The following is a 23,586-nucleotide window of genomic DNA, read 5'->3' on the forward strand; positions in this document are numbered from 1 at the left end:
GCCCTGGGCCTTGCTTTGCTTCTGGGTTGCGGAGTCTGAGCTGAGTTGAAGTCTTTCCCTTCCGTCTGGCTCCCTGACTCCTGCTCAGACAGTGTCGCACTGTCAGGAAAGGGGAATGTTAGTTACACTGTGGTTACAAAGCACGAGGTACCGTATTTACTTGAGTCTAATGTGCCATCGAATCTAATGCGCACCTCAATTTTCAGAACCTTGAAACCAAAAAAAGTATTTGCTGGCAAATGTAAATGTGTCATCGAGTCTAATGCACACCTAAATATTCATAACGTGATTTGGCCAAAAAAGTTGTGCATTAGATTCGAGTAAATATGGTAATTGGGGCATATTCAATGTGGTGTGATAATTGAGATTTGAACACAAAAGTCAGATAAACAGGTGTTATTTTGCTTTGTTAGGAGACATGGAAGAATGGAGTTAGTAAGGGATGCATAATGTAACAAGTGTTTTGGGTAAAGCACATAGGGCTTCCCCATCATTCCCATGTCTCTCATTGCCCTTTGTGGCTGAAGTTAATTGCACTGAATATGCTGGAACATGCTGACTACCAAACTGATGGGCCACTGTCCTTACCCAAAGGAAAACCAAAGACAGCAGGCTAGGGCACCCTGTATTGTGAACTGCTTTGTGATCTTTGGGTGAAGGGCAGAAAATAAAGGAGAAGAAGAAGAAGAAGAGTTTGGATTTGATATCCCGCCTTTCACTCCCCTTCAGGAGTCTCAAAGCGGCTAACATTCTCCTTTCCCTCCCTCCCCCACAACAAACACTCTGTGAGGTGAGTGGGGCTGAGAGACTTCAAAGAAGTGTGACTGGCCCAAGGTCACCCAGCAGCTGCATGAGGAGGAGCGGAGATGGGAACCCAGTTCCCCAGATTACAAGACTACCGCTCTTAACCACTACACCACACTGGCTCTTGTCCTGCCTGCTGGCTGCTCATAGCCATGTGACCTAAGCGTCAGCTGTCATGCAGGCTCTTTCTGGTGCTGTGGACGGTGCTCCATGAGCTTGTCCCCCACTCCTCTCGTACTTTCTTTAGGAAGGAGACCTCACTCTGTGGAAGCCAGCTCCATATACGCATTTGCTCTGGAGCTGCTGCTGTAGACTTTCCCCACCTGTTTCAGGTGGCCCTCTACCTTGCTGAAGGTAAGTGCTCTAGAGGAACCTGCAAGAATACAAGAGGGTAAGCAGGAGGCAGAAGAGCCACTGGACTATCGGAGTCAAACAACATGGGATGCACAGGTGTTCCATTCCTCTCCCACTACCTCCCTTCATCAATTCTCTTATTCTTTCTCTTTATTTTTCTTCCTTCCTTTCTTGGCTGAAACTTCTAGCAGAAGTTGAGCAGTGGGCAATGGTGGAGGGGGAAGTTTCTTAACAATTTTGCTTCCATTTTTTCTGCTACAAATCCACCCCAAGCTGCATCTCCTACTGACAGGAAAATGATAATGAGTACAGTTAAATTGTCAATGCTTTAAAACCTGCTGAGTTGTGTGAATATATCATAGTGTGATCCATGACATCAGTCCAGAGGCTTAAGCAGTTGGGAATACATCACTGTGTGATGTATTTACTGTGTGATCTATGACATCAATTTAGCTTCTTAAGCAAGAAACCAGAAAATCTTAGCTTTCTTTTTTAGAGTGTTAATAAAGTCCTTATGCTTTAAAAGAACACCATTGCTCTTACAAGTCTGATTCATGGGGCTCAGATATAATTGTACAGATTTACAATTTTTCTCCCCTTGAGTTCATAAATTCTGAGCTTAAACTTACTATTTCAATGCACTGAAATTGGGGGCAGGGTGAGGTAACAAACTTTGGTTCACATAGATAAAAGCTCAGATATGCTGAGTTTAACTACATTGTACTAAACTTTGATTTTGTGTACCAAAAATGAATGCATTCTCAGATGGCAGTATTCATTCCACCAGCATTGTTATGCTTATGTGAAGTGGGATTTTGTAGCGCAACGCCTAGAAGACCTGAATGTAGTAGTCTTAGGAATCCCCTCGGGGACTTTGAGAAGATGCAGAGTTTGTTTGCTGCCAGGCTTGAGGCGGAAATGCTACACACTTCACCTGGGACTAAGCCCCACTGAACTCAGTGAGGCTGGCTCTTAGTAGAGATGCATGAGATGGTACTGTAAGTTCAGTGTCTATTCTTGCTTACATTTCTTTGATAAACTCAGATGCAACATGCCTATAATATTATTAGGCACTGGATTTGTATTCTCAGCTTGAATTCTGTGTCCCTATCACAGAACCAGGGTATTTAAAAGAAATCTCATCCAGTGATATTTTTAAAAGTATGGATTCCCCCTGCATTAAGATGCCATTATTGGAGGCCTGTTCAAGGAGTGCTCCTCTGGTTCCAGTTACAGATAGGTAGCCGTGTTGGTCTGCCATAGTCAAAACAAAAAATTCCTTCCAGTAGCACCTTAAAGACCAACTAAGTTAGTTCTAGGTATGAGCTTTCGTGTGCATGCACACAGATACATGCACAGGTGCATCTGAAGAAGTGTGCATGCACACGAAAGCTCATACCTAGAACTAACTTAGTTGGTCTTAACTTAACTTAGTTGGAAGGAATTTTTTGCTCCTCTGGTGTGCACTGAAAGCCAGAGTCACGGCACCGATGCCCAGAAGGATCCCTGGCCACAATCCAGACAGGACCTTTGGTTCCTCCGAAGGACTGAGCTGCATCCGAGTTGCCAGAAAGGGCACAAGCAGGGCAGGCAGCTGGTGAAGGGCCAAATTCCCCAGGCCATCTTGGGAGCCAAGGAAGCCTCTCCTCCCGGAGCCACTGCAAAGGCCTTACAAGCACTTCCTATGAGGTAGGAATGAACCTCCAGAAGAAAGGATTCATTTCTGCCTAGATATTGCTTATTTATGTAGCCAAAGCCATTGCAAAGCAAGACACACAGAAACAAAAGACACCACGCAATTAAACTAAGAAGAATTTCACTGAGCATCCCCCCAAACTTCTCACTGAAGGCGAAATGGCCCCCCTTTGGAGAAATGCCAAGGGAGAGCGAGCGGAGGGCCCAATGGCTCCGCCGGCGGAGAGATTTCAATCCCAGGCGAAGAAGGCCCTTTGCGGCCCTTTGCTCCCTCTGAGGCGGCGGACGCCCTTCCCACTGACTGGCAGCTCAGAGAGGCGTCTGACTGGGCAGGCAGCCTGGCGAAGGAGGGGCCGCGTGTTGACAGGCAGGCGGAGCAGCCAACGCCGAGACCGAAAAGGCCAGCGCGGGGGGGGGAGGGAAGGCCAGAAGCGGCTCTCGCGCTGCCGCCGCGTCCCAAGTTTCCCGCCCTTTTCTTCGTTTCGCCTGAGGCGCTGAAAAGGGCGGGAAGGAGGCGGCGGCGGCGAGGAGCGCCATGGCGGGGCGGCGGCGGCGGCGGCGGCGGGGGCGGGTGTCCCTCGCCCCCTCGCCCCCTCGCCCCCTCGCGAGAGCGAAGCTCGCTGCTGCTGCTGCTGCTGCGCCCTTGGCGGGTCCCTCCTCCGAGTTATCCCACAGAAGTCGGGGAGGGCCCGGGCCCCGAACAAGCAAGGCTGCGGCCCCCGCCCGCGCCCCGCCGGGGAGCTGGTCTAAGCAAGCGTGGGGAGGCGAGGCGAGGCAGGCCGCGCGGGCTCCCCGCTCGCCATGGACAGGCTCCCGCGGAAGACCTTCTGCCTGGTTCCTTCCAAGGCTGGTCTGGCTTGTCTTGGCTGCCACGGGACTCCTCTCCTTGCCTCTCCAGCCAAGAGTCGGGCGCAGCAGCAGCAGCCTCAGATGGTGCCCTTTGGAGACCTGGGCTCGGCCCTCTGTCTGCCCTGTGGGTCGAGCCCACTCCCCAAGCCAGAAGGCGCCGGCTGCTGGCCGCCTCTCTTGGCTGCCTCTCAGGCACAAAATCTCCCGTCACTCCTCTGTGGGGAGAGAATGTCATGTTTCCCCTGTCAAGAGCAGAGATTTAGAAATAATCACCAGTATGAAAGTGCTTATGTCATTTGAGCAGGATTAGGCTGAAATAGAAACCATGGAGATGAGGAATTCTATCTCTCACAATCAAATTAAAGCGTTTCTGCCTTTTGTGAAATGCCAGGCTTCATTTGCCTTAATAGGTTGTGACAACCTGAGGCTTTGGTGAAATCCTCTTAGTAAGAATGTTAGGTGGCTTCTTTGTTCTCCACCCTGTAATCATGGAGCTAAGAACAAAGGTGACATCTCTTGCCTTTGTAGAAGCACTAATAGCGCCTCCTGCAAGTGTGGAATAGTTTTAGCTTCTGCATAGTCCTATCCGTTTCTCAATGGATGTAGCATGCAACTCTGGATAACCTGAATTAAGAAAGAACAAGGATTACAGGGGGAAAAGATCCCAAAGTTTCAAGCAGTGTGATACCAAGGTTTTGTGACAAAATATTTGTGAAGTCAGGAGTTCTGCAGGCATATAGTGCTTACTCTTGAAGTGACCCACCTGCTGCAAATTTCATACAATACTCCAATGAAACATCAGGAACAACTCCTGGGTAAGATCCCAAGGTCAGAAATACTCAGAGAGAAGGGAGTCCAAGACTGATGGGAGTTTCCTTAAGATGAAATTTTGAAGGTCCAAATGCAGACATTTCCAACAAGAAAGAAAAGTGGGAGGCATCTAAGGAAACCGGTGTGGCTACATAAGGAGCTTACAGATGAACTGAGAGTTAAGAAGGGAATGTATAAGATATAAAAGAATGGAGAAATCACAAAGGAGGAGTATATACAAGTAGCCAATAGATGTAGGGTGAACGTCTGGTGGGCTAAAGCTCAGTATGAGCTCAGGCTTGCAAGAGAGGTTAAAAATAATAATAAAGGTTTATTCAGCTATGCTCGAAGGAAGAGGAAGAACAAGCAAGTGGTAGGTCATTTGCATGGAGAAGACAGCAATGCTCTTGGGTGACAGAGGAAGGCGGAACTGCTTAACATATACTTTTTCTCTGTCTTCACACAAAAGGAACGCAATAACCAACCTAGTGACAAAGAAATTATGCAAAAAAGGAGTTGTAGCTCATGAAAGGAAAGGAGGTAGTAAGGGGACCTCTAGCTACTTTAAATGAATTCAGATTTCCAGGGCCTGATGAGCTGCATCCAAGGGTACTAAAGGAGCTTGCGGGTGTAATCTCAGCCTTTGTGATCTTTGAGAATTCTTGGCGATTAGGTGAGGAGGTGGTCAAATGTCCCCATTTTCAAAAAGAGAAAAAGAAGACCCAGGTAACTACCGACTGGTGAGCATAACATCAATACCAGGAAAGGTCCTAGAACAGATAATTCAACAGTCAATCTATGAGCACTTAGAAAAGGATGCTGTGATTACAAAGACCCAGCATGGGTTTCTCAAAAATATGTCACGCCAGACCAATCTCAATTCTTTTTTTGATGGACTTACAGGCTTGCTGGATCAGGGCAATGCTGTGGACATAGTGTATCTTGATTACAGTAAGGCTTTTGATGGAGTCCCTCATGATGTTCTTAGAATCATAGAATCATAGAGTTGGAAGAGACCACAAGGGCCATCGAGTCCAACCCCCTGCCAAGCAGGAAACACCATCAGAGCACTCCTGACATATGGTTGTCAAGCCTCTGCTTAAAGACCTCCAAAGAAGGAGACTCCACCACACACCTTGGCAGCAAATTCCACTGTCGAACAGCTCTTACTGTCAGGAAGTTCTTCCTAATTTTTAGGTGGAATCTTTTTTCTTGTAGTTTGGAACCATTGCTCCGTGTCCGCTTCTCTGGAGCAGCAGAAAACAACCTTTCTCCATCCTCTATGTGACATCCTTTTATATATTTGAAGATGGCTATCATATCACCCCTTAACCTCCTCTTCTCCAAGCTAAACATGCCCAGCTCCCTTAGCCGTTCTTCATAAGGCATTGTTTCCAGGCCTTTGACCATTTTGGTTGCCCTCCTCTGGACACGTTCCAATTTGTCAGTGTCCTTCTGGAACTGTGGTGCCCAGAATTGGACACAGTACTCCAGGTGAGGTCTGACCAGAGCAGAATACAGTGGCACTATTATTTCCCTTGATCTAGATGCTATACTATTGATGCAGCCCTGAATTGCATTGGCTTTTTTAGCTGCCGCGTCACGCTGTTGGCTCATGTCAAGTTTGTGGTCAACCAAGACTCGTAGATCCTTTTCACATGTACTGCTCTCAAGCCAGGTGTCACCCATCTTGTATTTGTGCCTCTCATTTTTTTTGCCCAAGTGCAATACTTTACATTTCTCCCTATTAAAATTCATCTTGTTTGTTTTGGCCCAGTTCTCTAATCTGTCAAGGTCGTTTTGAAGTGTGATCCTGTCCTCTGGGGTGTTAGCCACCCCTCCCAGTTTGGTGTCATCTGCAAATTTGATCAGGATGCCCTTGAGTCCATCATCCAAGTCGTTGATAAAGATGTTGAATAAGACCGGGCCCAAGACAGAACCCTGTGGCACCTCACTAGTCACTCTTCTCCAGGATGAAGAGGAACCATTGATGAGCACCCTTTGGGTTCGGTCAGTCAGCCAGTTACAAATCCACTGAGTGGTAGCATAGTCAAGACCGCATTTTACCAGCTTCTTTACAAGAATATCATGGGGCACCTTGTCAAATGCCTTGCTGAAATCAAGGTAGGCTACATCCACTGCGTTCCCTTCATCTACCAGGCTTGTAATTCTGTCAAAAAACGAGATCAGGTTAGTCTGACACGACTTATTTTTCAGAAATCCATGCTGACTATTGGTGATCACAGTATTCCTTTCTAGGTGCTCACAAACTGTTTGCTTAATGATCTGCTCCAGAATCTTCCCTGGTATTGATGTCAGACTGACTGGGCGGTAATTATTTGGGTCCTCTCTTTTCCCCTTTTTGAAAATAGGGACAACATTTGCCCTCCTCCAGTCTGCCGGGACTTCGCCTGTTCTCCAGGAATTCTCAAAGATGACTGCCAGTGGTTCTGAGATCACATCTGCCAGTTCTTTTAATACTCTTGGATGCAGTTCACCTGGCCCTGGAGACTTGAATACATCTAAACTAGCCAAGTATTCTTGTACTATCTCCTTAGTTATTCTGGGCTGTGTTTCCTCTGCTGAATCATTTGCTCCAAATTCTTCAGGTCGGGCATTGTTTTCTTTATCAGAGAAGACTGAGGCAAAGAAGGCATTGAGGAGTTCAGCCCTTTCTGTGTCCCCTGTTTGCATTTCACCATCTTCTTCTCTGAGTGACCCCACTGTTTCTTTGTTCTTCCTTTTGCTACGAACATACCCATAAAAGCCTTTTTTGTTGCTTTTAACCTCTCTAGCAAGCCTGAGTTCATTCTGTGCTTTAGCTTTTCTGACTTTGTGTCTACACGTGCTGGCTATTTGTTTGAATTCCTCTTTGGTGGTTTCCCCCCTTTTCCATTTTTTGTACACATCCTTTTTTAATCTTAACTCAGTTAAAAGTTCTTTAGATAGCCACCCTGGCTTCTTTAGGCACCTTCCATGTTTCCATCTCATTGGTATTGCCTGAAGTTGTGCTTTTACTATCTCCCTCTTAACAAACTCCCAGCCATCATGAACTCCCTTTCCTTTTAGTATTACTGTCCATGGGATCTCACCCAGCACTTCCCTAAGTTATATTAAGTCGGCTTTCTTAAAGTCAAGAAATTGAGTCCTAGTATGCTTGGCTGCTCCTTTCCGCTGTATAGTAAACTTCAGAAGAGCATGATCACTCGCGCCTAATGATCCTTCCACTTCTACCCCACTAACCAGGTCATCAACATTGGTTAGGACCAGATCTAAAATAGCTGTTCCTCTTGTTGCTTCTCCCACTTTCTGGACAATGAAGTTGTCTGCAAGGCCAGTGAGGAATCTGTTTGACCTTATGTTCTTGGCTGAGTTTGACATCCAGCAAATATCCGGGTAATTGAAGTCCCCCATTACTACTATCTCCCTTCCTTTTGCATGCTTGGCCATCTGTTCCAGGAAGGCATCATCTATGTCCTCCGTTTGGCTTGGGGATCTATAGTAAACTCCCACAATGAGGTCCCTGTTATTCATCTCTCCCTTAATTTTGACCCAAATGCTCTCTTCTTGAGAGGAAGCTGGTAAAATGTGGGCTGGATGAGATAACTCTTAAGTGAATTTGTAGCTGGTTGACTTGCTGAACCCAAAGAATACTCGTTAATGGTTCCTCATCATGCTGGAAAAAAAGTGAAAAGTGGGGTGCTGCAGGGTTCTGTCCTGGGCCCATTGTCTTTATAAATGACTTGGATGAAGGAATTGAGGGGATGCTCACCCAGTGACACCAGACCAGGAAGGATAGCTAATGCTACAGAAGACAGAATTGGGATTCAAGATGACTTTAACAGATTGGAGAAGACTGGGCCAAAACTAACAAAATGCATTTCAATACTAATACTAATACTAATAATAATTTATACTGTGCCCATCTGGCTGGGTTTCCCTAGCCACTCTGGGCGGCTTCCAACAAAATATAAAAATATGATAGCTTCCCTAAACAGGGCTGCCGTCAGATGTCTTCTAAAAGTCTGGTAGTTGTTTATTTTTCTTTGTTATCTATGTTTTTTATTCTTTTTTTCTGTTTTTCTGTTTTGTTGTTGTATTTTCTTGATTTTTGTATTTTCTTGTATTTTTGAAATTTTGAATAAATATCATTTTTTAAAAAAACAAAAACAAAGGTAGCCCCACATAGAGCACATAGCAGTAGTCCAAGCGAGAGATAACTAGAGCATGCACCACTCTGGTGAGACAGTCTGCGGGCAGGTAGGGTCTCAGCCTGTGTACCAGATGGAGTTGATAAACAGCTGCCCTGGACACATAATTGACCTGCGCCTCCATGGACAGCTGTGAGTCCAAAATGACTTCCAAGCCGTGCAGCTGGTCCTTCAGGGTCACAGTTACCCCATTCAGGACCAGGGAGTCCTCCACACCTGCCCACCTCCTGTCCCCTGAAAACAGTACTTCTGTCTTGTCAGGATTCAACTTCAATCTGTTAGCTGCCATCCATCCTCCAACCACCTCCAGACACTCACTCAGGACCTTCACCGCCTTCACTGGTTCTGATTTGAAAGAGAATTAGAGCTGGGTATCATCCGGATATTGATGAACACCCAGCTCAAGTACCCTGATGATTTCTCCCAGTGGCTGCATGTAGATGTTGAAAAGCATGGGGGGGAGGACAGAACCTTGAGGCACCGCAAAAGTGAGAGCCCAGGGGTCTGAACACTCATCCCCCCCCCCACTCTCTGAACACGGCCCAGGAGGAAGGAGCGGAACCACTGTATAACAGTGCCCCCAGCTCCTAGGGGGACAAATGGAAGCTTCTACACTTAGACAGGAAGAACCAGATGCACAAATATAAGATGAGGGACACCTAGTTGCCAGTAGTACATGTGAAAATGATCTAGGGTGTCACAGAGTGAGCTGTCACAAAAGCACACTGCTTAAAGTTGGAGTTAACTCTTTATTGTAAAGACACAATCTTCACAGATTTTGCTGAGTGTCAGATCTAATTGCAGAGACTGAAACTCATAGCTTTCCCACAGCCATCGAAGTCCTCTCCTCTCCGGGGCTTCCCCCAAGCAATCTGAGACTGTGTCTGCATGCAGCCTGCCCCTCCTCCCATTTCAACCCTTTTTTGGTTCTGGGAGATAGGAGGAGAGCTTGTTGCAGCAGGAGGGGGAGATCCCCTTGACTCTTCACCTGTGTAGATCAATGGCTGATCATTACATGGTCCATGACAGTGTGATCCATCCATGCCCCCCTTGAAGTTGCTCTGATTGACCAAAGCCAAGAGACTTGAGTCCATGAATGGACTGGAGGTGACCATCCTAATGAAGCTCGAACTCCCAAGATCCCAGACTGCTGCCAAAGCACTTGGTCTACAGCACTCAGCTGTCCGTGCTTGGCACTTGCGACTGAAATTATTAGAGGCACTTTGCCCAGTGAATCCCAGGTAGCAAACGGCACATGGTCTCAGTTGCTTGGCAAAGGCTCTGTGTCCAACAGCCCCTCATGATGAAGTGTAGGCCTGGTTACTGAGAAGGAGCCATTTCACGTTTCGGAAAGTGTCAGTGTGACGCTTCTTGGTCTGCACGTTAATCATGGCCCCCTGGCCCAGATTTATGCACACTATGAGTGCCTCCCTTTATTCCATAATAAATCTTGCAACTTCTGCTCCTGCTTTGGCCATACTAAAGAGAGGTTTTAATAGCAATTGTGAGTTCCAGGAATGAAACTCCCAGCATGCCATTATCCTCAGTCTTGATTACCTCAAAACACCTTGAACATCTCAGCACTGATAAATTGGGCACCTTGATTTCCCTAATTCAATGATAATAGAACCATTTTTTAAAAATGCAGCTCCTGAATTTTGAAACATTCTTTGTTCTAACAATTCGTTCTCATGAATTATTTTGCTTCATTAATTTCATACATAAATTACATTTGAATCATTCTGTTGCTGAGTAAAACACTAGAGATTAAATGTATCGTGCACATGAGCTGCTGATGCTGTACATGGACACATTAATCAACCCTCCCATTTTCTCCTATCTGGTCATGCATCACATATTGATCACATTCTTATTTCAGCCACTCAAATGACTTCAGGGCTGTGCCTTGGAAGCCAAAGGGGGCGGGGCGGGGGATGAAGACAGGGCAGGGCAACCCCATCACAACATGAGCCTGTGACGTGGCCCATGACCAATACTCCAGCCACCCCATCGCACCAGTCCTCAGCAATGTTATTGGTATAAGGCAGGTGAATTGTGGCTGGTGAAGAGCACTTGGCAGACCTCTCAGTGTGGCAGGTGAGAAGGCCAGCTGGATTCCTGAGCTGGTGAGCCTCCCAACTTAGTGTCCTGGTCACTGATGGACTCTGGGATTGTGGCACTCCAGATGCAATTCATCAGGCCCAGAGAAAGATTGGTTTTCATTCCGAATGCCTAGGAGTTTTCCTTCCCAACCACAGGCTGCCCTTGGTGGACCTACCTCTTCCTTGGTTCTCCTCTTCCTCTAAACATAGTCCCAAAGCCCCGTCCTCCCCTCTAGGTGCCAGCTGGTGGCAGCAGAGCCTACCAGAAAGTGCTCCCAACTGAGACGAGTGCTGCCGCATGAAGGGAGCATGCCTCTGGGACACTTGGACGTGTTTTATAAGGATGAAGAATGGGCTACTTGTGCCCCCCGTGACAAGGAGGGCCCTTTTGATTACACATTGTCAACTGCAAGCCTCTCTGAAACGTGTCTGCCAAGGTTGCCGTTAGTCAACGGCCCTTGTGGCTAAGCCCTTCCTCCAGGATGTAAAGAATTAGCCACACGTTAGCGGACTTATTGAATCCTTTCTGAGTCATTAATCTGTCATCTGTACATCATGTCTTTTGGGTTCACTTGCCAGCAACACTGAAGGAAAGGTTCACTCAGGAGTAACCTCTGCTGGTGTGCCGACAGACCCCTTCAAATGCTCCCTTCCGTCACTGGCTGTGGCATTGTCCAGAACCATCATAGCACAGCTTCTGTCCTGTACAAATGTGCGGAGTCCCAATCCTCCTCCCCTGCTGGCACTGCTCTGTGGGAATGTCTGACGGCTCCACAGGCCTGCCTGTTGCCCATGGTGAATCAGCACCACTTTTGCTGGGAGCAGTAAGCCATTCCATGGGAACTCCAGGCTGGGCCCCAAGATCTGATCACCTCCAAAAGACATTCCCTACTTGCACAGGCACTCGTGTCGCTGTTATTGGAGGGGCAGGAAACAAAACTTTTGGTTTGCTTATTGAGACACCCCCAATCTCACACACAAAGTGAACAAAAGCACCACATAAAAACTTTGGAAGAGCCTGCTGGAGTCCAGCATCCTTTCCTCAGTGGCCAGCCAGATGCCTCAACGAGAAGCCAGCAAGAAGAACGTGAACACAATAGCACCTCCTCCTCCTCCTGTGGATCCTAGCAGCTGGTCTTTGGCAGCACTGCTGTCTCCCCATGGCTGTTGGCCTTTGATAGCCCTCCTCTCCTCCATGAATTTGTCTAATCCACTTTTAAAGCCACCCAAGTTGGTGGCAGAGAGTTCCATAATTGCTCTCTAAAAAGAGAGGCCCTTTCCCTTTGAACTAGGGTGCCTTGTAAATCTGGATGGACTGACGGATGGGAGACAATGGGGGCTGAGACTTGCCTGGAGGGAGAAGATGATTCAAGAAGTCAGGGCAGAATTCCCTCCTCAGCCCCAGGAGGTCCTGGTTACAGGAACACTGGAGCAAACACAGCCACGTCTCAGCCCTTGGCGGGGTGGGGGGAGGGCTTTGCTTCAGGGCTGCAGTTATTAATTACTGGCATTTATTATTCTTGTCAGCCTCTTAATGCCCATTAGATTTTTCAATAGAAGCACTGCAATAAAAGTACAATTCTTTGGATGGTTTATGGTGCATGTTAATGAGGACACACAAAGGCCTTCTCAGTTATGCACTTTCTCTTCTGGAAGACAGACGTTCCTGGGAAAGGTGGTGGCTGCAGTTGCACAGGATGTCTGGCCAAAGCCAAGTTGCCATGTTTTCAAGTAAGTCGTCTTGCAAGGAGTGATGCTTCTGAGTGAAAGGACATCAGAGTCAGCTGGTGAGAGATGACCAGGGTCCCTCTTGGGACAGCCACGTGTGTATCCCCTTCTGAAAAAGAAGCAGTAAGAGGACGGGGACCTGCATAAAATTTGTTTTTTCCCCCCCAATAGATTTTTATTGAGATTTTAAAGGTTACAAAAAGAAAAAATACAAGAACAAAGAAAAAAGAAAAAAACACACAAAAAGATGCAGATAATTAAAAAAACCCCAATACATAACTTTCTTTCCTTTGCTTATTTCCTTGACCTCCTCACACCTCCCTTTTTTGTATTCTAATTCAATTAGATATTTCAGCAAATCCTTCCCATCTTTATTTTTATCCAAATGATTTATCTTAATATACTATAATTTTACATTCTGTTCTTTCACCAATTAACAATCCATTTTTACTTATTCCTTTATATCATTTCTGCTAAAACCACATTACTTCATTCCAACATCCTTCTAACATTCCTTAATTTTACAATGTTTCTGTAGGTAAACTTTAAATTTCTTCCAATCTTCTTCCACCAACTCTTCTCCTTGGTCTCGGATTCTGCCAGTCATTTCCGCCAGTTCCATATAGTCCATCACCTTCATCTGCCCTTCTTCCCGGGTGGGTAAATCTTGTGTCTTCCAGTACTTTGCAATAAGTATTCTTGCTGCTGTTGGGGGGGACCTGCATAAAATTTGCCTATGCTAACTTCAAGGCATAGATACAGATTTAGAAATATTTATTATGCTTTGGTGGGAAAGGGTATGGCATCACACTGTGAAGGTGCTGTAGAGTTCAATCCTTCAGCATTATGAGCTTTACAATGCGTTTTCCTGAAACATTTTTGGAATGTGTCTAGATCCAGCCCAGGTGAGCTTTGTGAGTGCCTGCTCAGTCTGTAGTCCAGACGCTGCTCATTGTTGACAGGCAACTTCACGGCCCCGACTGCTCTTCCTCCTTCGAGTTCTCGTATTTGAGCTGGACTCAGACTAGATATGATGCTAATTGGCTACAGGCCTGGGTATAAAGAAATGTTCTCGCCTGGCACTTAAAGATATGCAATGGAGGTGCCAGGTGAGCCTCCCTGGGGAGGGAGGGAGAAAAGGCTCGTTTTTGTGTTGCTGCCCTCTGGACCTCTGGACCGTCTCCAGAGGCAGCCCCACATATAATGCATTGCAGTACTCTAAGCTAGAGGTTAAATAACAGTAATTTGGTTCCCATAGTGTACAGGGTGAGGCCATTCAGCAGAGAATCCTGCTGACTCGCAGAAGGACTTACTCCTAAATGATACCAGTTTTGAATAGCTCCAGATTCATTCAAACCACAGGACTATGAATCTTTTGCAAACTGCCTGGCAGAGATTCCTCCCCCCTCCCCTAGAATGCATTTTCTGCAAGGTCTTGCTCTGCTTCTTGACCATCTGCACCCAGGGGTGCCTTTCACATGATTTATGCATTGCCATATTGCTTTCAGCACTCTGCACCAGGAGTGCTGCTGGGCTTGCCTTCTTCATTGGCTCTGCCATCTCGTGAGAGTCATCGCTGGCTGGCTTTTCTTTTCCACCTATCAGTTATCCAGATGCGCTGTAATGTTGAGTAGGGCATGCCCTCCTGCTTTTCTCCTCCGCTTTGACCAGAGGGCTACATCCTGCTTTGGGGGCTGGGAGTAGCCGTGGTACCCTGTTCAGGCAAAGACCAGGCAGTGCTCATGACAACGGTAAGGACACCTTATTAGTATTTGTCAGGGGCTCAGGAGCAGAGGCACAGGGAAGAGAGGAGATGGAGAGCGAAGGGGAAGAATCCGAGGGGAGCGTAGGAGAAGAGGACAGTGGACCGAGGGATTCCATGAGCATCTCCAGCGAATCGGAAGATTCACAGAAGGGGGCGCCAGTGGCCAGGGGTAGGGGGTTCCCAAGGGGAACGCCCCAGGAGCAAGGGGGCAGCAGGGACTCCCAGAGCAGTAGTTGGAAATCAGGACCAGCTTCCCCACCAGAGCAGAGTGGGGGGGAAGAGTCCCAAGGATCGGGGCCAGTGCATTCCCCACCAGGGAGAGAAGATAAGGCAGGGCTGACCACACCTCCATCGGAGAGTCAGACAATGGAGGGGAGGTCAGATCCGGGCAGTATCCCGGAAGAGGGAAGCAGTGACAGAAGTAGTGTAAGGGTCAGGAGGAAGGTCACTGGGTTGGCGCGAGAGGCAAGTTCAAATGTACAGGAGCGCGGGACAGCAGAGAATGAGGATTGGGAACCGGGTCCTAAAGCCCGCCGGAGGGAGGGGGAGGAGCTAAGCGACTCAGCGTCGGAAGAGTCCAGAAAGGGCAATGCCCCAGTGGGCAGGAGGACCCAGAGGAGGAGAGAGCAGCGTAAAAGGTGGAGCAGGGCTAGGATCTTAAACTGGTGTCATAGGGGAGGAGACTCAGACGGGACTTCGCCGGTCTAGGGTTTAAGACGTAGAGCTGCACGCTGTGGCTTTGAAATGGAAACTGAACTTGAATAAAGACTTTTGTACATTACCACAGCCTAGCATTGGTCCTCTGTGAGCTGGGACCTAGAGGCAGCTCTGACAGTATTATTACAGTTATGTGTTGTTTTGCAGCCAGAAAGACCCTTGAAGCAGCAGGCAAGAATAACGAGATGAGCATCAATAAAAATAAGCGTCAGGAAACAATAAGCAAGAAAACCAGCTTCTCAAGGGCCGCAAATCACTCAAGACTGAAAGTCGGTCTGAGCAAGTCTGTTTTTGCCATTTCCCTAAGAATGAGAAGAGAAGGCGATCGGCGGGATTTCTGACAGATGCATGTCCAGAGTCCGGGGAACAACCAAGAAGGCATCACATACCCCACCCAAAACTCTCTGCATACTCACCTGCCTTATTTTACAAGGTCATGGATGTGGAGCAGAGACTCTGTGGGCAGGCACAGGCATAGCAAGAGCAAGCTGTTTTTTAGACATCCTGGATCAAAAAGGTGACGCTCATCTTTAAATTGGGCTTAGGGAGGAACAGGAAGCCAGAACAGAGCCATTTAGAGGATCTCCAATTGAGTTAATCCATGGCTGTCCAACTGGGCCGGATTCAGCCCCCAGTGATGCTATGGGATTTTAGTCAAGGTGGGATTAAAAGGTTTCCTGATTTGTGAGGATCTCTCTTCCTAAAAAAAAAAAAATGATAATATCTCACTGGAATTGAATAGGGGACTCAGCAAGCATGGAGGTGATTGGACTGGATGGCCCTCAGGGTCCCTGAGGGATGATGCTGAGATGCTAGCAGTGGGCTTCCAGTGCCCCTCAACCTTCCTAGCAACACCTATGTAGCACCAAAGAGTCAGCAGACAGGAGAGTGGTTTTGTAGCACTCTAAGCAGTGGCGTAGTGTGGGGGGTGCAGGGGGGGGCGGCCGCACTGGGCGCAACATATGGGGGTTAGGGTTAGGGGGCGCAAATCCATGGGTTAGGGGGCACAAATTACTTGCCTTGCCCCGGGTGCTGACAACCCACGCTACGCCACTGACTCTAAGGCCCCCTCTCTTGCATTGACTTGGGGGCTTACAGCACTTCTGAGGGGATGCTTTTGCCCCCAGAGTCCTCTTGTGCTTTCATGCACTGCAGGAAAAGGAAACGGCACCCCACATTTGACCCCATTTACTAATGAATGCTGTTTCCTCAACAGGGAAGTCCATAATCATGTTGGTGGGATTTGAGTATGTTATTCACAGAAAATATTGATAGACCACCTTTCTTCAGCTCAAGGCAGTTTCCATAAATTTCAGTAAAATATAATGCTAAAAGGAAAACCAACATAAGAAGAGTCTGCTGGATCAGGCCGGTGGCCCATCTAGCACAGCATCCTGTTCCATTATGGCAAACCCCCAAACAGGGCCTGAGCGCAATACTAGCTCTCTCCCCCCCTCCTGTGGTTTCCAGCAACTGGCATTCAGAAGCACGGCTGCCTCTCACTGTGGAGACAGAGTCCAGCCACCCACAGCCCTCTCTTCCTCCAGGAATTCATCTGATCCTCTTTTAAGGCCATCCAAGTTGGTGGCATCACTGCCTCCTGGGTGAGCAAGTCCCATAGTTTAGCTCTGTGCTGGATGAAGAGGGAAGTTCATTTGCCTGCCCTGAATCTTCCAGCGTTCGGCTTCATTGGATGTCCACAGGTTCTAGAGTTAGGAGAGAGGGAAGAGAATTTTTCTCTGTCCATTTTCTCCATGCCAGCCATCATTTTATAAACTGTCATGTTGCCTCTTCCTTGCCTTTTCTTTAAAAAAAAAAAAAAAAAGACTGCAGCAAAGCAGGCAATTCAGCAGCCCAAGGCAGAGTGGATCAGAGCAGCAGCCCCATCAAAGGTGCCCTGACAATGTTTCCCTTCTTTTGAATGAGATAATTACTTTGTTTGCATGTTAAAGTCTTGTTATTCTAATAGCTTCCTAATGCAATTAGCAAGTTTATACTGCATTATGCAAATATATATATAGAGGGGAAAAGCAAGTGATGTGAAATCAGCTTCCCTACCATCATGGTGTCATTGCTTAATCTGGAATGATTTGGGAGTAAGCTCCACACTTCCTGTTTTTGGCAGGGAGAAATTGCACCTGAGGCTTTGCTAAGCAGAAGGAGCACATTTGACCAAAAAAGGTGATGGATTTTGAGATGTTGCCAAATAGGCTGGCTGGCTTTTCTTTCTTCTATCATTCATCTCACAAACAGCCTCTATTCATCATCATACATATATTCCCCAGATTTCAACAAAGAGCTTGTTGTCTGTTAACTATCCAGCTGCAGCTGGTGGCTTTTCAGAAATTCAGTGGAAATGACTAGAGTTGGGTCTGCGGTTGTGTGAACGCTTCAGAACTGGCTGACAGCCCATCACCAGGAGTTAAAGGCTGGGCCCCTCAGAGCTCTCCTGTGCCTTTGGCCACCCAGATGGACTATTACCATCTGAAGCACAGTCCTACACAGACAGGAACGGGAAATGACCCGACCTTGGCCCCACATTCCACATCATAAGTCAATAGGTACTGACAGGGAGTCCCACTGGCAAAGAGGGGCTCAGGAGCTCACTTTAGGCTCCCATTGGAGCTCCATCTGGACTTGCCCCATGCTGGGTGGGCATGGTTGTGGGGAATGGCCTTGTGGGTCAACATAGGACCCATGCTGCACTTCATGAGACCTGCAGGCCAGGCGTTCCCCATCTCTGATCTAGCAACACCATGAACTAGGAAAACCATAGAATCATAGAATGATAGAGTTGGAAGGGACCCAGAGGGTCATCTAGTCCTGCCCCCTGCAATGCTGGAAACACAGCTAAAGCTCTTAAAAACCTCCAAGGAAGGACGGTTCATAACCTCCCAAGGGAGACCTGTCCACTTGGACAGCTCTTGCCATCAGAAAGTTCTTCCTGATGCTGAGTCAGAATCTCCAGCGTGGTGCCAGTGGTGAAGAGCGGTGGACTCGTAGTTTGGGGAACCGGGTTTGCGTCTCCGCTCCTCCCCATGCAGCTGCTGGGTGACCTTGGGCCAGTCACACTTCTCTGAAGTCTCTCAGCCCCACTCACCTCACAGAGGGAGGAAGGGAAAGGAGAATGTGAGCCGCTTTGAGACTCCTGAAGGGGAGTGATAAAGTGGGATATCAAATCCAAACTCTTCTTCTTCTCTTCTTCTCCTTTCTTATAACTTGAAGTCATTGATTTGAGTCCTGCCCTCCAGAGCAGAATCCAAGGAAATGTTACTGAAGGTAAACCAAGAGATCACCACGTAGGCTTTGAGAGTTTTTTTGGGGGGTGACCTTTGGCTCCCTTCTGTGTGGTGGTTCTACAGTGAGACTGAGGTCTATACAAAAGGACGGCTGGTCTTGCCTACACATCTCTTTGGTGAGGCAGGTGTGTTGCCATGGCAACATGGCACTGGGCTAAGTGTTCAGCCATTTCCCAGAGTCTTCGGGACTGTTCTGAATGGGGCGCGGCCTGCCTTCCCCTCTCCCACAAAGGAATTCTGCTACCTAAGAGACACTGTGTGAAAAGAATAGGTGGGTTGCTTTGGAGCCAGTCTAGGACAGAGTCAGAGACCTGGAATTGGAGACTCTGAAGAGCTAACTTGGGAACAACAACTAACTGCTTTCCTAGAAATAAGTGGGGGCTTGTTGGTCCCTAGGAGGCCAAGTTGCTGACCTAGATGGGGCCTCTTTGGCCTGTTTGCATGGATTTGGGACTATCTGTTGGAGTGTTTAAATTGCACTTCCACTGATGTTCAACCTATTTGTAAAAGGTCACAAGGGAACCAGACCCAGATCTTCAAATATCTGAAGGGCCGTCCCATGGAAGATGGAGCCAGCTTGTGTTCTGCTGCTCCAAAGGGTAGGGACCTGAACCTATGGATTCAAATTACAAGAAAGGAGGTTCTGCCTCAACATCAGGGAGAATTTTCTGATGACAAGAGTTGTTCAACAGTGAAACTCCCTTGGAAGGTGGTGGATTCTCCTTCCTTGGAGGTTTTGAAGTAGAGATTGTCTGGGAATCTGTCTTGAATCATTTAGCTGTGATTCCTGCATTGCAGGGGGCTGGACTAGATGACCCTTTGGGGTCTACAATTGGGGTCTCCGACCTGCCCCTGAAATTCCCCATCACCCGGAGAACTGGGACACATCTATCACAGCAATAAGTAAGGAAACAGTAGCAGCCAAGACCTGAATTTGCCCAGCAGGATTCAAAACAGAGCCTGTCTGCTGTGGGTGGATTCAGGGTAAAGCCCTTTGCTCCACATCCTGGCTACGACCTGCTGAGGGTCAGCCTAGGGTAGCCCTTAGGATGGGGCCTAAGTGCTGTGCAGGGGTCCTGCCCTCTCCTTGCCCCCAAGCAAGGGGCCTTTCCAACCCACCACCCCCATCATAAGGCCTGATCCAGGTCTTATGTTCTCATGTTGTATGCTGTGTCTATTTCTTGGTTCCTCATAGCAGATCGGCGAGGCAAGTCTGCTGGGTACTTTCTCTTATATATACCCCCTGCACACAGCATCACGGGGTGCACAGCCAGTTGGGGTCACTGGCCACATCCTGCACATCCCCAGTTGCTGGGGAGGAGCAGCCTTGGGTGGCTTGCAAACCCGCTTCCGGGGCACCTGCCTTCAGTCCTGAACTTACCTGAGTCCTTGCAGGGGAATCATAGAATCATATGGAGCACAGGCCGGGAGCCACTCTCAGGCCACCTGCCTCCTTGGGAGGCACCCAGCACCCTCCAGGTTAGGGTTGTTTTTAGTGCTGGGTGCTGATAGCCGAAATCTTTCCCTTCCCATTTTGCTGCTGAAGGAGACAAAGGCCAGCCAGCAGAGGGCGCTGCTGCACCACGGATACTGAGGACATGGCAGTGGGTTGGGGACACGCTGCCATAATCAGTGTGAGCTCTTTGCCTGGCTTCAAATGAATGCTGAGCTGCACCGAGTTAATAATTTTGTACCTTTTTCAGGTTGAGAAGAGACAGAAATGAGAGAAGCTGCCTGACTGCGAGGCTCTTCTGCCCCCCCCCCCGCAGTCTTTATGCCTTTTAAATATTTTGTTTCCCTCCCTGGCAGGGTGTGCGTTGCCTGTGGTTGGCGGGGTGCTCACTAGCCCCTCCTGTGGCCCCCATGAAAGGGCCCCTCATCCCCCCACAGTTGAGCTCATCCATCTGTCTCAGGAGACAATGGGAGACTGAGCCTTTGGGGGTGAAATTAAACCACTGGGAAGTTTCTGTGTCTGCTTTGTCTCTCTGACTTGGGAAGGTCATGTTTTGTTGCTTCTGGGGCAAATGAAGGCATCCCATGTTGCTGCTTCAGATGCACAATGGCTTTCTTTGCAATCCTCCCAGTGGTCATTCCTCCTCTGGTCACTGCTGTGAATGTACTGACCACCTGTCTGTCTCCAGGCGCTGCGGTCGTCTGCAAGAGATTTCCACATGGCGGGGTTGATGTTACCAGCCTTCATGTCACATTTGCAGGAATCTCTGCTAAAGCATCCCTGACAGGTTTCCATCCAACCTCTGCTTAAAAACCTTCCGTGAAGGAGAGTCCGGATCTGCTTGCATAAGGGTTATGTGGAGGTTGGGCTGTCTCTAGTCCTTATTCAGGAGTGACTCTGATTTGTTTGTAGAGCAATGGATGAGCCAAGAAGCCTCTCTGCCCCCGCCTCCCTCCGGGTTTGCTTGGGAGGGCGGGGGGGGGGGGGGCAGGGGGCGCAGCTACCCATCTTCCCATCAATCATCCATTCATCCTTCAACCAAAGGTGGACCATCCTGTTAGTCTCCACCCCCACCCCCCATGAGGCAGACAGGCAGAAGTTTCTTTCTGAAGTACAGTATTTTGTGCTCTATAAGACTCACTTTTTCCCTCCTAAAAAGTGGCCCAGGTGGCGCTGTGGGTTAAAGCCTCAGCGCCTAGGGCTTGCCGATCGAAAGGTCGGCGGTTCGAATCCCTGCGGCGGGGTGCGCTCCCGCTGCTCGGTCCCAGCGCCTGCCAACCTAGCAGTTCGAAAGCACCCCCGGGTGCAAGTAGATAAATAGGGACCGCTTACCAGCGGGAAGGTAAACGGCGTTTCCGTGTGCGGCTCTGGCTCTGGCTCTGGCCAGAGCAGCGATGTCACGCTGGCCACGTGACCCGGAAGTGTCTCCGGACAGCGCTGGCCCCTGGCCTCTTAAGTGAGATGGGCGCACAACCCCAGAGTCTGTCAAGACTGGCCCGTATGGGCAGGGGTACCTTTACCTTTACCTTTAAGACTCACTTTTTCCCTCCTAAAAAGTAAGGGGAAATGTGTGTGTGTCTTATGGAGCGAATGCAGGCTGCGCAGCTATCGCAGAAGCCAGAACAGCAAGAGGGATTGCTGCTTTCACTGCGCAGCGATCCCTCTTGCTGTTCTGGCTTCTGAGATTCAGAATATTTTTTTTCTTGTTTTCCTCCTCCAAAAACTAGGTGCGTCTTGTGGTCTGGTGCGTCTTATAGAGCGAAAAATACAGTAGGTAAAGTTACCTGGACCTCCAAGAGTGGTTTCCTTTCCCCAAAGACTCCACCTCCCTCCAAGCCAGGCGGGAGTCAGGTGACCCCGCAGGCTTAGCATTTTCCCTGAGGAAAGTGGCAAGCTTGGATGTGGGGAGCCTGGTCTGGATAACCTGGTCTGGTTGCAGGTGGTTCCTCAGGAGGCTTGAGGATGCCTGCTGGCTGCACAGGCTCCCCAAGTCTCCTTCTCCTGGTGCCTCCCTATTCCCTTCCCTGTTGCCATTAATTTAGGAAAGTTTTTAATGTTGGAAGTTTTATTGTGTTTTTATATTTTGCTGGAAGCTGCCCAGAATGCCTGGGGCAATGCCTAGTCAGATGGATGGCATATATTATTATTATTATTATTATTATTATTATTATTATTAGATTTGGGAGTTGAGCCAACAGTCACAAGGCCTTTGGAGACATTTCCCTGACCTTGAACTGACCGGGCTATAAATGGCCCAGCAGCCATTTGACCGTCTCTTTTGTGTGAAAGTGCTCTTCTGTGTACTGGGCCGCTTTCTGGCTCTTTGGGGAAAGCCCCGTAAATGTTTACAGCAGAGAGGAAATGGGAGCAGTTGGGCTTCGGGAGGAGGAAGAGTGTGTGTTTTCTTTTGCCCTCAGCCTCTTTCCAAAGGAGCATGGACCCTGGTGAGATGCTGCAGCCCTGAAATCTCCTGCTCCGTGGGGTGTGATCCTCAGCATGTCGGCTTGGAAGTAAGATGATGTGTGCACAGGACTGCAGTGTGCAAAAGCTACGGAGGCCAATGGAGGAAGCCTTCTGACTGCAAAAGGGTTGATCATTCTGCCAAGGAGCAGGAGCTGAGCATTTGCACAGGGGGATGGGAAGCCATAAATCTCTGCTATCCTGTACTAAGGTTTGGTTTCCTCTCTGAAATGGTTGTTCCTTCTCCCTGAATCTCCATAAGATTTGCCATTATACGATGAGTGAGCTTCTAATTGCTCTTGAGAAAGGCTCATAATGCCCCCAAAGCACCTGAGATTTTTATGAGTGGAAAAATATATTTTAAAGATGTAAACGATTTTAAGATGATGGGATAAAAGTAAAGTTACCAGATTTTTTTCAATGAATCCGGAGATACTTTTCAACTTCAATGGATTTTGTATGGGGACTGATTTGTAAATCCGGGGACTGTCCCCGGGAAACGGGGACATATGGTAACCTTAGGATAAAGAGCACAGAGTGATTAAGGCTAACAATGGTGTGTGGCTGGCTCTTAGTTCAGTGCCCGGCCGTTCTTCCCTCTGGGTGGATGGGGCTGTTTCCCCACAATGCCTTGCTCCATGTGCCTGGCTGGCAGAAGTGTGGTGCTCACTAGGTCATGGCAGCAAATCTCACAGTGGCAAGGAGTTCCCTGGTTCACCAGTGGCCTAACCCTCATGCAGATAGCAGCACAGCCTCATTCTCTCTCTCTGCCACCCCAACCTCTCCCTGCTTTGATCCTTGTCTCTTGTGATGCTTAGGTAGGAAGGGAAAGGTATAAATTCAATTAAAAAATAAATTGTTTTCTCCTGCTGTGGAGGGCAGGACTCGAATCAATGGCTTCATGTTATAAGAAAGGAGATTCCAACTAAACATTAGAAAAAACTTTCTGACAGTAAGAGCTGTGGAACCGTCTCCCTCGGGAGCTTGTGGACTCTCCTTCCTGGGAGGTTTTTAAGCAGAGGTTGGGTGGTCGTCTGTGAGGAATTCCTCACCTGTGATTCCTGCATTGCAGAGGTTGGACTAGATGGCTGTCAGGATCCCTTCCAACTCTACAGTTGCAGAGGTCTTCTAGGATCTCAATTCTTCCTAGGAAGCTAAAGAAGTCATTGGAAGGAAGGAGATGAGCGGAAGAGGACTTTCCATTGACACCCCGTTATGAACCACAGTGGGGCACTGAGCAGCCTCCCTTGTGGCTATACTCCCACTGTCTGCCTCCCACCCCACTGAAGCTTCCTTTGGTGCAGAAGCCCCCTGACTTGCTGCAAGATGGGCTTTGGGC

Source organism: Podarcis cretensis, assembly GCF_951804945.1.
Source record: "Podarcis cretensis genome assembly, chromosome: 1".
In the NCBI taxonomy this organism is placed as follows: Eukaryota; Metazoa; Chordata; class Lepidosauria; order Squamata; family Lacertidae; genus Podarcis; species Podarcis cretensis.